We start from the raw sequence: 18,671 nt of genomic DNA on the forward strand, positions 1-18,671 counted from the left end.
GGAGAAAGAAGCATAGAGAAAGTGCAAAGGGAGTGGAAGACAAATTAAGAACACGGTGTAAATCCTGAACTCTCCATCTGTGTTCCACTGTCCCCTTGTGGCCAGTTGATTGTGAAATGCTGAAAAGTCAGTGGCACTGATGTCACACTTCCAAGATTGGATACCAGATTGGAAGAAAAAATTAGATCTTTTTTTTATTATTATTTGATCTATATGCCGCCCTTCTCCAGAGACTCAGGATGGTTTACAATGTGTTAAGCAATAGCCTTCATACTTTTGTATATTTTATACAAAGTCAGCTTATTGCCCCCACAATCTGGGTCCTCATTTTACCTACCTTAGAAAGGATGGAAGGCTGAGTCAACCTTGAGCCTGGTGAGATTTGAACTTGCAGTAATTGCAGGCAGCTGATGTTAATAACAGCACTGTTAATAACAGTGCTTTAGTCTGCTGCGCCACTAGGCTCTTTACCAATATATATTAAAAATAAACTCCAAGAACTTCTCTAGAATAATGGGCAAGTCAGAAATTCATTGCCCCGCTGGTTTCCACACTTCTAACAAGCACCAATGTGGTTTTTGTGGTTCTCCTTGCAAAATTAAAAAAAAGGTTAAAATTGCACCGTGAATAAAATGCTTCAATGGTGCATTTAAATGAATCTTTAAATGCAGCATTTCTCATAGGAGTTCCCTTATCAGTGAGACAGGGCAGCATATAAATTGAATGAAACAATAAATAAAGTAAATTTATTTGCAGTATTTGTGGTTTGGAGAGATAAGGCAGAATTGATTTAGGACTCAAAGCAGATGCCAAAATTACATAGGAAAGAAAAAATAGATAGATGATAGAGATAGAGAGATAAAGAGATAGAGAGATAGATGATAGATAGATAGATAGATAGATAGATAGATAGATAGATAGATAGATAGGGATGATAGATAAATATGGGTAGATTGGATAAGGAAAAGGATTTGATGCATGATTGTAAATATATTCCAAAAGATGAAGTCATTCTTATTTACATACTGTATGCACACAAAGTCTTCATACTTTTATGCTCCGTAATCCGTAGGAATCAGTAGATGATTCCTATGTAGTTTCTCGCATTTGCACTACAAGAAGGAATAAAATATGTGGTCCATCCAATTATTATTCCATGCCAGTTAAGATCATAGCCTATGCATTTACCAAAATAGAAACACATAGCTTGGGAAAGCCTTACGGCACATTTAAATCTGAACCAATATATCATAGCATAAGCTTTCTGGTCTCTGGTCTTTTCTTTGCCTCTTTCCATCTCCCCATCATAAACAGCTGTATATATATATAAAATATTCTCCTCCTAGGGATGCATTCGATGCAGATGATAAACTGCACTGTGATCCATAAAACTTTATGCTTTAATAAACATGCTACTTACTTGCAGAGAAAACAACATATAGTCCGTGGGCATTTAAAGTGGACTACTCAGAAAACTCTTAAAATGAGAAACAATAATGTTTTTCCCCAATTTTTTTTTGGGGGGGGTCACTGGGCTTCTACAAGAAATGTTAACATAATATACAGAAAAAGAGAACCTATTAAACCAGACTTGGGATTGAATGAGAATACCTGAGAAAACAAATATTTATTTGTCATGGTAACTGTTTCCTCAAAATAAATAAATAAATGGGACACCCACGTTTTGTGTTGAATCTTGCTTTTAGTTACAAATGCATGATGCTCCTCCTTCCCTCCTTCCCTCCCTTCTCTCCTTCCTTCCTTCCCCCTACTTCTCTTCCTCCTTCCCCTTTCCTTCCTCCCTCCCTCCTTCTCTTCCTTCTTCCCCTTGCCTCCCTCCCTCCCCCTTCCTTCCTCCCTTCCTTCCTCCCTCCTTCCTTCTCTTCCTCCTTCCCCTTTCCTTCCTCCCTCCCTCCTTCCCTCCCCCTTCCTTCCTTCCTTCCTTCCTCCCTCCCCTCTTCTCTTCCTCTTTCCCCTTTCCTTCCTCCCTCCCTCCTTCCCTCCCCTTCCTTCTTCCCTCCCTCCTTCTCTTCCTTCCTTCTTCCCTCCCTCCTTCTCTTCCCCATTCCTTCCTTCCTCCCTCCCTCCTTCCCCTTCCTTCCTCCCTCCTTCTCTTCCTCCTTCCCCCTTCCTTCCTTCCTTCCTTCCTCCCATCCTTCCTCCTTTCCCCTCCCAACCTCCCTCCCTCCCTCCCTCCATTCCTTCCCTCCTTCCTCCCTCCCCCCTCTCTTTCTTTCATTCTTTCTTTCTTTCTTTCTCCTTGCTGGAGTCTTATTAAAATAAGGCTGTGCTGTCAAGGTCAGTAAGCATTCAGATGATTTGCTGAATAAGCAGCGATAAAGGAAGTGAAAGATGCCAAGAGTCTGGATACATTATGTCATCATCCCCTAGAGAAATTATCTTGAGCATCTGGCTAGGCTTCTTGTACTAGACTGAGACATACCGAGATATTTCAGCTCAGACAGGAACTTTGATCAGAATGTTTTAACAAGCTACATGCATTAAAAATAAAACGAAGAGGTTTCTCTCTCTCTCTCTCCCCCTCTTGTCTCCTCATTTTTATCTACGGTCCCTCCTTCTTTTTAGCCTCCAGAAAAAAAGAATCCACAGACACAGGGAAGCTGAGAAAAAGCAATAGAGAAAAGGAAAAAAAAATCCATTGACAGAGAACACTTGGAGAAGAAGGTTGGAGATAGAGCTTAAATGAATTTTTTTTATTATTATTTATGAGAGATTGAAAGTGTCCCTGATGTGGAGGCAAACAAAAGAAATTTCCTCCATTGGAGAAGAATTTCACAAATCCTTTTCTGGAGTCAGTAACTGCTGTCATCCATTTCCATTCATGTAAATTGGTCTGGCCATTGCCCCAATCATCACACTGGCCAAAATCTTTGACATCCATATGTTAATTTTAAAGTAAAGCAAATAGAGGGACATGGTGGCTCAGTGATTAAGACTCTGAGCTTGTCAACCGAAAGGTTGGCAGTTAAGCAGTTCGAATCCCTAGTGCCGCGTAATGGGGTGAGCTCCCGTTACTTGTCCCAGCTTCTGCCAACCTAGCAGTTTGAAAGCATGTAAAAAATGCAAGTAGAAAAATAGAGACCACCTTTGGTGCGAAGGTAACAGCGTTCCGTCCACCTTTGGCATTTAGTCATGCCGGCCACATGACCATGGAGGCGTCTTCGGACAGCGTTGGCTCTTCAATTTTGAAACAGAGATGAGCACCGCCCCCTAGAGTCAGGAACGACTAGCATGTATGTGCGAGGGGAACCTTTACCTTTACCTTAAAGCAAATAGGTTGATTGAAAGGTTCTTCCATATAGCCCAAGGCATTAAATGTTCCAGGGACCCAATTATGTGAAAGGGTCAAGGGCAGATACAATTCTTTTAGAATGGTAAGAACATCAGGATATAAACATATTGCTTTATGGAAGGAGAGTGGAAGTCACATTAGTTAGAACGGTGGCAGGAACTGGATAGTTCTAGTCTAGTGAAGAGAAGGACTAGGGATGACAAGATAGCAGTCTTCCAACATTTGGGGGCTGTCACAGAGAGGAGAAGGTCAACCTCTTCTCCAAAGCACCAGGACGTCATGGATGGAAACCTGTCATAGAGAGATCCAAACTAGAACTAAGGAAAAATTTCCTAACAGTGAGAGCAATCAACCAATGGAGTAGCTTGCCTTTGGGTGTTGTGGGTGCTTCATCACTGGAGGTTTTTAAGAAGAGACTGGGCAGCCATTTGTCTGGAATGGTATAGGGCAGTGATGGCTAACCATTTTGCCATCGCGTGCCAAAAGTGGGTGGAGTGCGGGGGGGGGGTCGCACGCATGCCCACACCCATAATTCAATGCACCCTGCCCCTCCCGCACATGCGCACAAGACCTCCCCCTGCACTCCCCCTGCTTTTGGCACACAATGGCCCCGTTGGCCCGGTAGGCCCATTTTTCACCCTCCCCAGGCTCCAGAGGCTTTCTAGGCGCCTGGGGAGGGCAAAAACCGCCTTCCCCACCCACCTAGATGTCCTCCGGAGGCAGGAAATAGCCCGTTTCCCAAATTCCGGTGGGTCTGGAAGGCCCAAAAATCAGCTGGCTGGCGTGCAGATGCGCACTGGAGCTGAGCTAGGGCAATGCTCGTGTGCCCACAGATATGGCTCCGCGTGCCACCTGTGGCACATGTGCCATAGGTTCACCATCATGGGTATAGGGTCTCCTTGAGCAAGGCTTGGACTAGAAGACCTCCCAGGTTCCTTCCAACTCTATTATTCTATATTCTTTATTCATGAGAAACATTATACATGTGGGCATGACATGTTTGAACTCCATAGCTTTGCTCTGAGGACTTTAGAGAAGGCAAACTGTATATTAAGAGCCAGTTAAGTGATCTTAGGCACTGGGCTAGAAACTGGGAGACTGTGAATTCTAGTCCTGCCTTAGACACAAAGCCAGTTGGTGACCTCTCTCTCAGCCCTAGGAAGAAGGCAATGGCAAACCAGTTCTGACAGTCTTTCCAAGAAAATTGCAGGGACTTGTCTTGGCGGTTGTCAGGTATCACCTGTATTTTTTATCCTGAGAATTTCCCCCTTAATACGTGGACTAAATCCTCCCCAGCTGATTTTAAGGGATATTTGAAAGCCCATTTTTATAAGCAATTATTCCTTTAACTGTCATCTTTTTATTGATTACATAGGTTTTGTATGATTGCTTTGTGTATTTATGAACGTGCAACATGTGTGAATGTATAATACACATAAAAATATTATGTATTTTCATATTCCTTTATAAATCTGTTCTTACATTTGGAAATGTTTCATTTTATGTTGTAAACTGCCATACGCTCGTATGCCAGGAGCACATGGCTATAAAGTTGGCAATAAATAAATTTGACAGTAAAGAAATTCAGTGAATATTCTTGAATCTGTTCAGTGCCTGATTAGAGCACTTCTATCTTGTCTTGATCGAAATCTAATTTTTTTTTTAGTTCTCATCCAACAAATTTCTGATGCCCAACATTGATCTTAAAAAAAAAAAAAAAAATCAGCAGCTTCCCTTGCGAAAAATTAACAAAATAAAGAACTATGTTACCTTTATACTAATGATGGCAGAGCCCAAATCCTCTGATCTTTCTTGGCAGTTTCATGCAGATGTTGAATAGCATATTCAGGATCAGACTGAACTCTGTGAACTAGTAAACGTCAGGAGTGAAATTCAGCAGGTTCTGACAGGTTCTGGAGAACCGATATGTGGAAATTTTGAGTAGTTCAGAGAACCGGCAAATACCACCTCTGGCTGGTCCCAGAGTGGGGTGGGAGTGGAGATTTTGCAATATCCTTCCCCCAGGAGTGGGGAGAGAATGGGGATTTTGCAGCATCCTTCCCTTGGAGTGTGGTGCGAATGGAGATTTTGCAGTATCTTTCCCCTGGAGTGGGGTAGAAATGGAGTTTTTGCAGTATCCTTCCCCTGCCATGCCCACCAAGCCACACCACGCCCACCAAGCCACGCTCACCAAGCCACACCCACAGAACCGGTAGTAAAAAAATTTGAATTTCACCATTGGTAATAACACTTAGACCAGTGATGGCTAACCTTTTTGTTGTCACGTGCTGAAAGCATGCATGTGCCCGCACCCTTAATGTAATGCGTGCATGACCCCCCCGCGTTCCACACACCCCGTTTTGGGCCTAGTAGGCCTCCCTGCAGCCTCCTGGGAGCAAGAGCCTTGGTAGTACAGTGGTCTAAGGCACCCTGTTATTAAGCTGGTTATTAAGACCAGCTGCCTGCAATTACTGCAGGTTCGAATCTCGCCAAGGCTCAAGGTTGACTCAGCCTTCCATCCTTTCTAAGATAGGTAAATTGAGGACTGAGTTGTGGGGGCAATAAGCTAACTTTGTATAAATATACAAAAGGATGAAGGCTATTGCTGAGCACATTGTAAGCCGCCCTGAGTCTTCGGAGAAGGGCGGCATATAAATCAAATAAAAAAAAAAAAGGGCCACGGGAGGTGCACCTCACCCCCACATTCCATTTTGGGCCTAGTAGGCCTCCCTGCACTTATAACCCATAATGCAATGTGTGTGCAACCCCCCCACCTGCACACGCAATGCCCCCATGCATGCACGCCATCTCCCACATTCTCCCTGCCCCCAAGCATGCACAGCAGAGACCCGAAAATCAGCTGGCTGGTGTGCATACGTGGTGGAGCTGAGCTACCGCGATGGTTCGCGTGCCCGCAGAGAGGGCTCTGTGTGCCACCTGTGGCACGCGTGCCATAGGTTTACTATCACAGACTTAGACCCTAGGTGCTTTTTCAGGAGGCAACTGGACTTTCTTGTTTTTTTTTTTCCTTTGAAGATGTTTAGCTTCTCAACCAAGAAGCTTCTTCAGCTCTGACAGGATGGTGGGGAATGGAAGGACTACTCCCAAACCATTCAAAGGGTGTTCATCCCAAATTGTATAGCTAAAAGCTAAAAACTATACAATATGGGATGAACATCCTTTGAATGGTGTGGGAGTAGGAATAGATTTCCAGAGAAAAATGGCAGGCTACAGGAACCAGGAGCACCACTCCTTAGTCAGTGACCCTGAGGACACATCTAAACCTCCAAGTGCTTCAAGGATCCTCTAAAAGGATGCAGATGACCAGCTGTCTGCAAGGAATATAAATCCTTCCATTCCCCACTATCCTGTCAGAGCTGAAGAAGCTTCTTGGATGAGAAGAGAAACATCTTCAAAAGAAAAAAAACAAGTCCAGTTGCCTCCTGAAAAAGCATCTTTGGGACAACCATGACCTAGATGACTGAGAATCTCTACAGACTAAAAGTACTTAAACTTATATTCTGATTCATAGTGCTTTACAGCCCTCTCTAAGCTGTTTATAGTGTCAGCATATTGCCCCCAACAATCTGGGTCCTCATTTTACTGACCTCAGAAGGCTGGAAGGCTGAGTCAACCTTGAGCTGGTCAGGATTGAACTCCTGACTGTGGGCAGAGTCAGCCTGCAATACTGCATTCTAACCATTGAGCCACCATGGCTCCACTGACATACCATAAACCAGTGTCCAGAAGGCTAAAATGGAGACTGCTGAGCATTACAAAACAGTGCATCCTAAACAGATTTGTCCCAAATTATCCAGCAGAATCCCATGGCTGATACGATTTAATGTCCTGAGAGGTCCACAACGAGTAGTAACATCTCCCTTTCCGATTTCTTGGGGTACAGTATTTACTACTTACTAAAGGTAGTCCTTGCTTAATGACAAGTTGCAAGTTGGTCACATGATCACATTTTAGATCCTCGTTAACTGGCTTGCCTTGATGGCAGTTTGCAACATCCGGTAATCACATGAGTGTGATTTTCCAGTATTTGCTTCCAATGTCGAGCAAACAAATGTCCATTGGGTACAATGGATTCATTTAATGTCTGCCAGATTCACTTAATGACCATGAAAGGACCATGGTCTTTGTTTAATGACTATGGCATTCACCTAATGACTGCTGCAAAGAAGATCATAAAATCAGGCACTGTCATGTGGTGACTTTCGTAATGATCGTCATCAGTGGTGACATTCAATTTTTTTCCCTACCAGTTCTGTGGGCGTGGCTTGGTGGAGAGGTCCTGTGACTGAGTGGCCATGGTCAACTTGATGTCACTCATGCCCACACCCACTCAGTCACATGACCACCCCAAGCCACGCCCACAGAACCCAGTAGGAAAAAAATGTGTGTATGAGCACAAGAAGGGCTCATAGTGAATTCTGTGGCAAAGAGAATCCAAACTTTTCTCCCTCCATTTACAGCGGAGCTGCTGCTCCCTTTATGGTCCCTCCCCTGGCCCCCTCCCTCCCAGGGGTCAAAGTACCTTAAAGGGACAGGCTGCAGCAGCTCCCCTGTGAATGGAGGGAGAAAAGTTCGGATTCTCTCTGCTGCATTTAACATTGAATTCTGTGGAATATCAAGCAGCCGGAAGGGCCAAGCGAATGGCCAGAAGAGATAAGCAGCAACCAGGTGACCGGGCAAGTGGGCAGGCATGGGCAGGGCCAACCACAGGTGATTTTTACCGGTTTGGCGAACTGATTCAAATCATCCCTATGGGTTCACCCGATCCGGTCCGATCCGGTCGAATTTCACCCCTGATCGTCATGACTTACGATCATAATTCCAAGATCAATTATGGTAGTAAGTTGAGGAATACCTATATTTGCTCCTACATTGCTCCTAGAAGCACGAAGCTGAAGACACCAGCCTGAAGATGACGAATGAGACTTCGTCGAAACGTTGCCAAGAAACCTCCAATTTTACGCGGGAGAAAACCCGAATAACCAAAGACCTACATACAAACACCCGCGAAAACCTCAGAAAACAAATACCTATATTTGTTCCCTGAAATCATTCATTCAGGTTATGCTTCCAAAGGCATCCATTTTAAACTCTATAGATATTACTATCTCAGTAGATAATTCAGTAATGGTGCTATAAACCAATTTGATGGCTGGAGTTCACAATCAGATACAGATGTTCTGTCTCTACTGCTTTCCAAATCTCTTTTGGGGGTCTCTATTCGGATGTTGCTTTCAACCCATTGTATTAGATATACTGAAGAAAATGAAATATGGATGTGTTTTCATAGACATCAGGTTATTACTTGGCAGATGGGCTGTATACTTAAAACAAATGCAAGCCAAAACATTTAATGAGATAGGAGTTGGGAATTCCTTATATATAATTTACAATCTGTTTTTACATGTTTTATCTACATATGTATCTACTTAGGCATGGTGTTTATTTGCAGAGCAAATAAAGTTGACATTAGCATACCTTCTAAATAATTTGGTATCTAAGAACAGTGTACCCTCTAAATAATTTGGTACGTAGGAAGAACTTTGAAAGAAATAAAGCATTATTAATGCTCTGATAATGCTTCTTTCGTCGTGCTGTTTTTTTTAAAAAAAATACATGAAATACCTACACCAGTAAGAGAAAAGATAATTGGGAAATATTTGGTTATTCAAGCCTTGCTATAACATTATCACAATTCATTTTCTTAATTATCCTCGAAGTCATATGCCCTGAGTCTTAGCACATATATTAGGGAAGGGCATGGTAATATATGTAAAAATCCTTGGGGGGGGGGGGTTTAATGAATTATGTAACATGTATTTTCTTTCATCAGGTTTGCAGATCAGGAGCGGAAAACTCATAAATATGGGGAATGATTATTATTAGAAACTGAGTGCGAAAAGAATATATTTTGTAAAGTTCTTTAAAATCCAAAGAACTTGCGGATAAGAGACACAGTTGTAGATCAGTCTAGAACCGTGATGACGAACCTATGGCACACGTGCCACAGGTGGCATGCATAGCCATATCAGTGGGCATGCCAGCCCAGCTCTGGCGCACCAGCTGATTTTCGGACCTTCTGGGCCCACCAGAAGTAGGGAAACAGGCTGTTTCCTGCCTCTGGAATGCCTGGGGGGTGGGGAGGCCCGTTTTTCTTTCTCACCTGGCTCCAGATCCTCTCTATGCATCTGGGGAGGGTGAAAACAGCCTTCCCCACCCCCTTGGAGGCCCTCCGGAGGCCTGAAACGGCCCGTTTCCCAACTATCGATTGGACAGGAAGTGACTTTTTTGCTGTTTACAGCCTCCAGAGACTCCTAGAGTGCCAGGAGCAGGGGGGGTTGCATGTGCATGCGCAGGGCGGGGCACATAGAATTATGGGTGTGGGCACACGCATGCACGAACCTCTTCTGCCCCCCCCTCCTGGCATGCGATGACAAAATGTTAGCCATCACTGGTCTAGAAGAAGTCTCCTTGAACATAAAAGATATGACCTTTTTTTTTATGTAAATAACTATAGACTTCCTTCTCAGATATTTTCTTCAATCTGTAAGATGGGTTTTCACCAGTTGTTGTAGCAAGCTAAAGTGGGGGACAAATTTCAGCATATTTGGGAATCTAACCAGAGGTAGGTTTCAGCAGGTTCTGACCAGTTCTGGAGAACTGGTAGTGGAAATTTTGAGTAGTTCAGAGAACCGGTAGTAAAAATTCTGACTGGCCCCGCCCCCATCTATTCTCTGCCTCCCAAGTCCCAGCTGATCGGGAGGAAATGGGGATTTTGCAGTAACCTTCCCCTGGATTGGGGAGGGAATGGAGATTTTACAGTATCCTTCCCCTGCCACGCCCACCAAGCCACACCACCAAGCCATGCCATGCCCACAAGCCACGCCCACAGAACCAGTAGTAAAAAAATTTGAAACCCACCACTGAGTTGAACCCCCTGCTCAAGCAGGAGACCCTATAACATCTCAGGCAAATGATTGTCTAATTTCTTCTTAAAAACCTCCAGTGTTGGAGCACCCACAGCTTCGGAAGGCAAGTCGTTCCACTAATTAATTGTTATCACAGGAACAATTAAGGACATTTTTCTTTAATTCTCCTTGATTAGTTTCTATCCATTGTTTCTTTTTTCTTGCCATCTGGTGTTTGGGAAAATAAGTTGACACCCCCACCTCTTCTTTGTGGCAGCCCTTCAAATATTGGAATACTGCTATCATGTCACCCCATTCCTTCTTTTCTCTAGACTAGTCATACTTAATTCCCCCAATCATTTTTCACATAGTCTGCATGCCCTTAATCATCTTTGTTGCTCTTCTCTGCATTCTTTCCAGAGTCTCAACGTCTTTTTTATAATATGGTGACCAAAACTGGATGCAGTATTTGAGATGTGGTCTTACTAAGGTTTTATAAAGTGATACTAATACTTCATATAATCTTGACTCTATCCCTCTGTTTATGCAACCAAGGATTGAATTAGCATTTTTGGCGGCGGCTGCACACTGCTGCCTCATATGTAAGTGATTGTATGGCTTATATTTGAGCTTTTATCATTTCCTTTATATTTTCTATACATTTGTTATATATCCTTTTCACTTTCTACTGCCATTCAGTTGGGTTTAGAGGAGGTATTCAGTTGGTTCAGACCGGTTCGCCCGAACCGGTAACAGAAATCATGGGTGGGCCCACCCCACCCACCCCACCCACCCCGCCTGCCTGCCTAAGCTCTATGCCATCCTATTTAGTCATGTTTTCGAGGCCGGGCTCATACGTGGAAGGTGCATGTGCCAGCAAAGCACATGCCTGGAAGGCCGGGCACATGCGTGGACCAGTGGTGGTTTGCTCCCAGTTCGCACCAGTTCGCAAGAACCGGTAGTAAAAATTTGTAGCAGTTCAGAGAACCGGTAATAACATTGGCTGGCCACGCCCCTGAACCGGTCCCCGTCCTGGTCACCACTCGCTTACCCCATCCACCTCATCAGAGGCTTTTTTTTTTTTACTTTTAAAAGCATTTTTTCTACAACCTCTTCAGCCGAAAAAATGATTTTAAAAGTAAAAAAAAAAAAAGCCTCTGACAATCGTGCAGCTCAGCTGGGATCATCAGAGGCTTTTACAAGCATTTTTTCTACAACCTCTTCAGCCGAAGGGGTTGTAGAAAAAATGCTTTTAAAGCCTCTGACGATCCCAGCTGAGTTGCCTGATCGCCAGAGCCTTTTAAAAGCATTTTTATCTGCAACCTCTTTGGCCGAAGAGGTTGTAGGAAAAAAAATCCCTTTAAAAGCCTCTGGCGATCCCAGCTGAGTTGCCTGATCGCCAGAGGCTTTTAAAAGCATTTTTTCTGCAACCTTTTAACCTTTTACAAGTTAAAAAAAAGAAGTTGGTCACGCCCACCCAGTCACATTACCCCCACAAGCCACACCCACAAAATAAGCCACACCCACAGAACCGATAGTAAAAAAGTTTAGAACCCACCCCTGGTGTGGACGCTCACATTTGCAAACTGGTAGGGAAAGTAAGTGAATACAATCCCTGATTGGGTTACTATAACATACTTTTCATGGAATGGCTTTGCAGACATTAAAGCTACTACAAAATGAAACGATTACATTCCTAGTGGGACAATATTGCCTATGTAGAATTATACCAATTTTGCAAAGAGAGCATTGATTTTCTGTATGTTCTTGGGTGCAAACCAAAGTCTTGATTAGCAACTTTAAAGCCTTGTGTTGAATAGCATCAGGATACATCAAGCTATGCCTTACCAGAACTGAATCTGTGTATCTTGTCCTGACATCTAGAAAGAGCTTAAAAGAGATTGTGCTGGGACTGAGAAAGAAAGAAGAGTATCTTTAAGAGCAAACAGAAATACAAGCGTATGAGAGATTTTGTTTTCCAAAACAAATTTGGTTTTAGTCTATCACACAAACCTTCCAGAGGGAAAAAAGATCTCAACAGTTCAAAGGATTCATTAATAAAAGAGGTTTCCTTCTTCCTCTATTAAGATTCTATACTTCTTTTTACATAGTAACAGTACAACAGTAAAAAAAAAAAAAACTACAAACAAAAAATAAAAGAAAGAATAGGTGCAGAAAAAGCAAAATAAAAAGCAAAATATAAAAGAAAGAAAAAAAGAATATGGTAAAGATAAATAGATAGATAGATAGATAGATAGATAGATAGATAGATAGATATGCCTTTCCCTTTCATCACAATTAAAAATTTGTTTTAGTAACTTATCGCCTTCTCTTAAAATAAAACTCTTCTTTCCATACCCCATCTCTTACCTATAAACCAGGTGGGTTGCCCCGGTTCACACTGGTTCTATAGAACCGGTAGTAAAACTGGCGGGAGGCTCCGCCCACTGACCCCGATGTCATCAAAATGGTTCTGCGCATGCGAGCGAAGTGAGCATGAGCGCGCAGCCCCGTTTCAAACCGGTAGTAAAGGTAAGTAGAACCCACCCCTGCTATAAACCAGTAGTGGGATTCAAATCCCGGTGCTACCAGTTCGCTATCAGTAGTGCGTGGTGGCGTACACTTGCTTCACAAGTGCGTGGCACTTCTGCGTATGCGCAGAGTGTTTTTGATGACATCTGGGTGGGTGGGCAGAGCCTCCTGCCACTACTGGTTCGCCTGAACCAAGGCGAACCGGTAGAAGCCTACCACTGCTATAAAACCTTAATATGTCAGCAAGAGTCCTTTAAGGATTACCAGAGTTGATGTACTGTAGAAGGAATGGCAGAACCTGGGGGCAGAGTTAAAAGAGGAATCAGCCTAGAATCTCTATGTAGCTGCAAGGAGACTAAATCCAACCTCTATTGTTTTAATTATTTGATTATTTGCTTATTTCAAATTCAAGGCCACCCATCTCTTCAACAACTCTGGACTATATTTGGATTTTGTTTTCTCAAGTCTGTGGTTTGCCACTCCAAAGACAGTTGATTTTTTGGTACATATGCCAACGGTTTTTTTAGGGCTTACTTCTGAGACTTGAGCATCATCTCATTGACTTTTACAAACCATGCAATGCAATGGCTTCATCAAGCAGCTTTTTATTCAGAGAATTGCTTTCCTGGAAGTCAATCAGTTACCTTGACAGCTTCTTGCAGACATTTTACACAGCGGTTATTTTGCCCCAGTTTTAACTCCCATGGTTGTGATAAATATTGTTTGGGAATTAAATTACCAAACAGCCTTCAACTGTAACTGGTGTGGAAAGGCACACATCATAGGGGCAACCGAACAGAACTTGTGTCATGCAGCAACACCACGAAGCAAGCAACAACGCCATGGGGTGGAAGGGGAAAAAAATGTTGAAAACATTGATTGTCAAGTGTTTCAATTAAAGGGTATTCGAGAGTGCAATTTGAATAGTGGCTTGTTGTCGTGTACCATGTAGTATATAGCAGTGTCTCCTTGTAAGAGGACAGTGCCTGCAAAATAGCTAGTATTGCTAGGGCACTGTCCCTTTAAGGCTTCTCCTTAGCCATCCCAGCAACTGATCTCAATTGTTGGAAGAAATGTCCATCTGGGTTCAGTTCCAAGTGGGGGGAAAAGACACTGGATTCATGGAAATTGCTTGGAAAGAAGGTTTATTGATGAACAGGATCACATGGCTTGAGTTCCTGAGCAGAAAAAGGGCAGAGATGCTGAGAATGCCTTGGTTTCATGCCCTCTGTTGGGGTTTGAATTTGAGCTTGTATTCTGATTGGTTGTCAGACTCCCATGGGGCTATGCAGGGGCAACTCTGTAGTCTGTCCTGAGTCCCAAGCTTGGTTGAGACTTGCTGGGTGATGCAATCTCCCCAGGTGCCATGTGGTGAGATCTGTTCCTAGATGGGTAGAGGGCTAATCCTATCTTTGTTGGATCTTGGGTGAGGGCATTTGCCTATGAATAGACCTGGCTATCTCTTTATCTCTTAAGTGCGGGCATCTACTGTGGGCTATTGAAGATGGTGGGGGCTATTAAGAGTGAGTCTGCTTCCTGCCTAAAAAAAACATGTTTCTCCATTTCTCATCCAGGAAAATATAATATTCTGCCTTTTTAATATTTCCTAATTTTTTTCATTTCTTTTGAAGAGGGGTGGGTGCTAACTTCCTACACTATAAAAGCTGAGCAAATAGGCAGCTGAGTATGTTGGTGTGAGAGGAAAGGTAGTTTGTGTGGGTTTTTTTGGGGGGGTAGGGGAAAACTAAAAGCCTGAAGCAGCCCAAGGCAAACTTACTGTTACTGTTCTCCAGAAGTTGGACTCACAAAGAGAGCTAGTGGAGAAACAGAAGTTGTACTAGACTAGGGGAAGAGTGGTATAGAAGAATTCGATTCTTTGAGTATTTGAGTATTTGTGGGTGTATTGCCTAGAAGCCAGGAAGAGTTGTGCTGCTCACTTGGAGTTTTGGAGTCCAGAAACCTGGATATATCTAAAAAAAACCCTGTGACATTCCTGTTGCTGTCATAAAGTTTTGACCAATGAGAAAGACATTTTTTGAGGGTTCTTGGTGCTCTCTGAGCTTGGTTGTTTGTTTGCAGATTTCTTCATTACCCAAATTAGATAACATCATCAGTGCTAGGTCTCATTTTGACCCTGAGCCATAAATATTCTCCTTTATTAAAACCTTCTTTTCAAGCAGGAACCCTCAGTGCTAAAGCAGGAATGATTTTCATGGGACCTGGTCTAGGACAGATGTGAGCTGCACAACTATTGGAAGCACTATCCATCCAGCTTGTTTACCAACTGCTGGGATTCTGCCATGATAGGGAGGTCACTCTATGTCAGGGCTGTCAAACTCATGGCCTGCAGGCTGGATGCATCATGTGTTGGCCACGTCCACGTCCAGTTTAGCAAAGGGAGGAAAAGTCCTGATACATCATGTGAAGTTGCTGTAACAACATTCCCCTGGGGGGGGGGAGGTGGTTAGGAGCATGATTAATCCCCTGTATTATTCTTTTTCCAGGACATGCTTCTTTTTCTGAGGGTGGAGGGCAGCCTGTCAGACCTGGTAGATTTTACCTTTGAGCCTACAGGCCTGCCACAAACTCTACTGCAGGAAAATGGGAGGAGGGTTATATGGAGTGAAGATGATATGTAGTCAAAATAACATTCTTTCCAGAAAGAATCGAAAGGCCGTGGTGCCCTGCAGCTGCGTTGAGAAGAATGAGGAGGTATCTTCTGTTCCGGAGGGAACCTGATTGGTTCGTGTGATGGACATGTGGGTGAAGGGCAAGGATTTGAACCTTCTTTTGGATGAGGAAAACCTGGAAGCTCTCAGATTCGGGTTTTCCCAGATGTGCCAATATGACATCTCTAATAAAATTAGCTTTGAGGAAATTCAAGCCTTTGGAGTTTGATTTTGTTGAGGGTGTTACTTGGAACTTGGAACCCTGACAATGACAATGAGTTTGACCCTCCTGCTCTATGTCCTAAAAAATAATCTAGATACAGAACATTAATGCCAGGGAGAATAAAACCTTGCAGTTTATTAAAGAAAAAAAAAACATTAGGAGAAAGGAAACTGGCATGAAACTAATGGGGTGGAATGGGACGCTGCTTTCTGACAGGCTGACCAACATTGATTAACTAAGATCATTTCTGATAGGTCTGTTTCGATTCTCTGTCAGTTCACAAAGAAGAAAACATGTCTCTTTTTGTAACGTCTTGGTGATCTTAAAATAATCAAAACAGATCATTCATGTCTTGCTGTGTTTCTGTTGGGCAAAATGAAGATTTGAGAAATGGGGTGGCAGGAGGTTGAGAATTCTCTAGAGGGGCTACATCAGGGGTGGGTTCTACTTACCTTTACTACCGGTTCACATTGCGAAGCTTCTGTGCATGCACAGATCAACTTTGATGATATCCGGGTCAGTGGGCGGAGCCTCCCACCGGTTTTACTACCGGTTCTTGCGAACCGGTCCGAACCGGGGGCAACTCACCACTGGGCTACATTAAATAGTGTCTTGAGCCAAATCACCTGGGACTTCGAAAACCTACTTTCCCCCCCATTCCACTTGAGCAAGGAAGTGCTACCACAAGGAATTCATGTACTCATATTTCCTCAAGTCTATTCTTCAAGCGCTAGAGACCTAAATCAAATAAACATAAAACACACACACACACACACACACACACAAAAGATTCACCAATCAATGAGTTGACCTTATCACGGCAACTTTAATAAATACCATAAAATAATTCAAAACTCAATGTTGTCAGGTTGAATGGATTGATGATTCTCTGAGGATGCTCAGAACTTCAGCCAAGTTATTAAATGTCTCAAAGCTAAACATGTCAATTACAGCAACATTTTCCTAATTCAATGATGAATCACATGGAGTGATTCACATATACAGAGTTCCAGTTTCAGCTTCTGATTGATTCTCAAAGTACTCACATCTGCCTTTTTCTTCTACATATGGTAGTGCTAATTCCCACACACCCAATCATACACACAGGAAAGAAAAAGGTGCAAATTTCCTAAGGGCCAATACATAGAATATAGAATAACACTGTTGGAAGGGACATCAGAGGTCTTCTAGTCCCAACCCTCTGCTCAAGCAGGAGACCCTATACCATTTCAGACAAATGGCTCTCCAGTCTCTTTTTGAAAGCCTCCAATGATTGAGTACCCATAACTCCTGAAGGCAAGCTATTCCATGGGTTGACTGTTCTCACCGGTAGAAAATTTCTCCTTAGTTCTAGGTTGCTTCTTTCCTTTGTTTGTTTCCAACCGTTGTTTCTTGTCTTGCTTTTTAATGCTTTGAAAAATAGTTTGACATACCCCCACCCCTATTTTTTCAAAGCAAAATTACTATTTCCTTTAGAAAATAGTTTGATGCGGTACATAAGTATTGTAAAGTGGCAGGCAGGGGCAACTAAAACCTCATCCTTGGGCTTTTCTCCAAGCCTACTCAGCATGGAATATGATCAGTGAACTAGGAGCTTGCTGGCTGCTGGAAAAAAAAGCCTAGAAACTAGTGGATTGGGATTTCACTGAACTAGGGCTGCAGAAAAATCTTGGTTTACCTGGCTAAAGAGAAATACATATATACCAGTGGTGGGTTCCTCCCGGTTCGGTCCGGTTCGGCCGAGCCGGTAGCGGTGACGATATGACGTCACCGAACCGGTTCTCCCCCCACCCTCCCACCCCCCCACCCCCCACGTTATTCTTACCTTTTATTTGGTCCCACCCCCAATCTATTGCTGCCTCCTGAGTCCCAGCTGATGACTAGAGGGAAAAAAAACTGTTTAAACTCTTGCCGTGGGGCTTCAAAGGGCCGTCCTACAGCTGATCAGTGTTAAAAGCAAACAAATGAGTCGGTTCGTAAGTGCGAGGACTGGTCATAAGTGCGAGGACCTTCCAGAAATGACTCTGACCAGCTACCCACGCCCACCTAGTCACATGACCTCCAAGCCACACCCACAAAATAAGCCACGCCCACAGAACCGGTAGTAAAAAAATTTAGAACCCACCCCTGACACACACACACAAAGAGAAAGAAAGAGAGAGGAAGAATGAGAGACTTCACTGGGAGACCTTTATTGAGGGGTGGGTTCTAGTTATCTTTACTACCTGTTCGCAACGGGAGCACACGTATGCGCAAAAGCTTCTGCGCGTGCGCAGATCGTCAATTATGACGTCCGGGCAGGTGGGCGGAGCCTCCCGCCGCTTTTACTACCAGTTCTAAAGAACCGGACAGAACTGGGAGTAACCCACCATTGTCTTTATTGTACACCACCAGGAGTCCTGATAATCATTCCTCACATTTATAACTATATAAATGTGAAGAATGAGTAAATTAAATAATTAAATATAAGACTGGGCAACCACACACGTTTATTGCAAAAGAAACAAACCACACAGAAAGGTAGAAAGTATATACTGTAACGTTCAACATACCTTACCCCTCTTTTTCTCTTTCACTTAGAAAATGTTCTAAAGCATCAAAAAATCCACGGGATATGAAAGGAACTGACAGCATGTGTAGAGCTGCAGAAAAGTGCCCTGACCTCTAAAATAAATGATTAATTCAAAAGAAGAAATAACTCTTTTGGCAGTTTTCCCTACTCTGCTCCCCCCCCCACCCGCATTTCTTTCCTTTCTAGGGAAAACTCTTGGCCAATATCCACAGTGAATATATAAAATCCCCGTTTGGGTTTTAGCTTCCTGAACATGAGATATGATTGATAGGCAACCTACAAAACCTGGATCATTGACGCTGGTTTCTAATCTCTCGCCTGGTTGAAAAATACTAGCTTTAAACCCAATTAGGCAAAATATGTAAGAGTTGGAAGTATGCTAATGCATATATTATACCTATAGATGAAAAGATTCTAATAGCAGTACCCTGTG

Source organism: Pantherophis guttatus, chromosome 3, assembly GCF_059756535.1.
Source record: "Pantherophis guttatus breed Tessera chromosome 3, ASM5975653v1, whole genome shotgun sequence".
Classification (NCBI taxonomy): domain Eukaryota; kingdom Metazoa; phylum Chordata; class Lepidosauria; order Squamata; family Colubridae; genus Pantherophis; species Pantherophis guttatus.